This window comes from Gastrolobium bilobum, unplaced genomic scaffold (genome assembly GCF_033153095.1).
Source record: "Gastrolobium bilobum isolate Gb01-03AN ecotype WA unplaced genomic scaffold, APGP_CSIRO_Gbil_v1 utg6129, whole genome shotgun sequence".
Lineage (NCBI taxonomy): Eukaryota > Viridiplantae > Streptophyta > Magnoliopsida > Fabales > Fabaceae > Gastrolobium > Gastrolobium bilobum.
Genome location: NW_026895895.1, coordinates 478,848 through 481,711, shown reverse-complemented (window position 1 = coordinate 481,711; position 2,864 = coordinate 478,848).

Here is a 2,864-nt window from a genome sequence, read left to right as displayed (position 1 = left end):
TGTCATCAGGTTTATAGAACAGGGGGAATTCAACAACTACCCCCTAGCCCATATTGGACAGTCTATTAGAAACCTGCTAGAGAGGAGTTGGCAGATCAAGTTAAATCATACAACTAGGGAAGGAAACGAGGTAGCGGATTGGATGGCTCACAATGTTGTTGTTACAGATAGAGAGATTCATATCTTTTTATCCCTTCGTGTGGGATGTAGTAGTCTTTTGTATAAGGATATTACGGGTGTTGGTTCACCTAGATTAGTTGGTTAGTGGCTATTTTGCTACTGTTGTCCAAAAAAAAAATGCTTTTAGGCATTGGGGTTGAGATGTGACGTAAATTTCACTTGTTGTGGATTGCCGCTTGACTCATTGTTGGCAAACATCGTTGCAGACTTCCACGAACCACCTGATAATTAAGTACTTTTGTTTTGAGAGGCTTTCATTAAAAGATAACCTACTTCATGAATCTATTGTTTGGATGCTCATATATGTTAGAGTCTCAGTTTAATTAGTAATGAATTAAGTAAAATTATACGAATGAACCATCAACATAATATATTAAGATTGTAGCATTGGAATTTGGAATGAACCATCAACATAATATATTAAGATTGTAGCATTGGAATTTGGAATGAACCCCAATTTCTTTTGACTCACTGTCAACACGATTAAGGTGATGTTTGGATGGGCTTTTTTTAGGTGAAAAGCTGCTTTTTCTTTTAAAAAAAAGTGCTTCTGGAATTTATGTGATGTTTGGATGGAAGCTTTTAAAAAAAGCAAAAGCTCATAAAAAGTTAAATTTCTCCTTTTTTGAGAAGCTAAAAACTTTAGCTTTTGAAAGAAGTAGAAGCCAAAAGCAATTTTACATCTTCTTGTTTCAAATCCCTTGCCCTTCCTTCGAACCCATATTCACCATCATTCTTTGAGCAACCCTATCCGACTTCTCAATACTAACATCCACATTGTTTGGCGGAGATGGCGACCTCAACGGCACCCTATCCCCATAGTGAAGCCACTTTCCAGAAGATTAGTTTCAGGTTTGGCTATGAACAGTTCCCATTGGTTTGCTTGTTTCACTGTGACTGACGATTACAAAAGAAAGTAACGGTGCATTTGAATTTTACCAAGAAAGTTGTTTATGATATCTTCTATTTTGTACCTTTTATGCTATTGATTTTTGTTTTTAATTCAACCATCACGTAATAACCTATGCCGCCACTCATCGTCGCCTGCCTGTTCCACACTTCCTCTCTGAAAACATTCAATCTTGAAGAATCAAAGTTTTAGTTTTCGTTTCAGTTTCGCACCAATTTTTTTGCCTAGTTGAAGGGAAGCTGAATCCAATTGGTTTTATATTTAAAAAGTCATTTTTAATTTTAACATCCAAATGATATTTTTACTTAAGGGGGGTGTTTGTTTAAGGTTTTTGAAGAGGATTACCGGTAATCCTTCTTTGGTAAATGTAATTACCACGTTTGGTAGAAGAAATAAATTACGATTCCCGGATATCCAAAGATTACCGGTAATTTGATTTATAAAGAAAAGTCACTATTCAGATTACCAAAAATAATATGGTAATTCGGAATACCAATCAGAATACCAAGTAAAGGGAAAGCACAATAATAAATTTTGAGACAAAAATACCCAATACACATAAAAATATAGACTCAATCTATCAATTACAAAAGTAAAAATAGTTTGAGGTTATTTTTGTAAAATAACCTCATATTCCAACTCATATTTCGTTCTAAACCAAATATGGAATCAGTAATTTTTACCCAATATTCCCGGTAATATTTTGGCGAACCAAACACCTTTTTCGTAAGATTTCAAGTAAACTCAATTTCTACTGAATTCCCATTAATCATGATTCCCGGTCACCAAAAAATTTCTCTTGTACCAAACACACCCTTAAGTACTTTTTAATATTGCATCCAAACACAAAATAAATTTAACTTTTAAAAGAAGTTCTTTTAAAAAAAGCAAATCATAAAAAGTCTTTTTTTTCAAAAGCCCATCCAAACGGACTCTAAGTAACATATTTTCTCAAGTTCATATAAAATTATTTGAATTTAAGAATGATATATATATAATTAAGATACTCGTATTTTAAAATTAATTTTTTTTATCATTATTACAATGACTAAAATTTTAAAAAGCATATCATTTATTGGTATTTATATATTTTTTATTTGTTGTATTTTTTCATATTATAATTTAAATTGAGTGTTAAAAAACAATAGGAATTTTGTAATACTTGCTGTGAGTGAATTAAATAGATTGAAAAGTTGTTCCCTGTGGGACTCTGTCTCTCTCGTTTGTTTATTTCTATCAGTTCAGGTAAATTATGTCATGTTTTTTTCCTGGTTCTTTTACATTGGTGTTTTTATTATTTGGGAAAAAAGAATTTGGAAGACTACAAGACTGTTTAATTGTATTCTGATTTTTTTATTTTTAAAATATTTTGTAAACTAGTTAATGAAATAAGTGTGTTTTTTTTTTTTTTGAAAATTAAATGTCAAAACACAAAACATTAACAGGCCTTATCAAATTTATTTTATTTTATTCTAAAAATTAAAAAAACTATTCTTCAAATTATATTTCAAACAAGCCCTACAGTTATTGACTCTAGGTCTAGCTCTAAACAATTCAACTGTGAAGTTAGTTATAATTAAAAGGGATCAATTAGGGTACCAAAAAAAAAAAAAAAAGGGATCAATTTGTGAGAAAGAAGAGACCTTTACCATTTTTTTTTTTTTGGAGTTACCCAACCCTAATTATCTCTTTGAGACGAGTTGGCTCCCTCCGGTATCCCCACGAGCTTCGACTCTTTGAGCCGGCTATAGGACTAATCCGGAGTGCGGGGGAA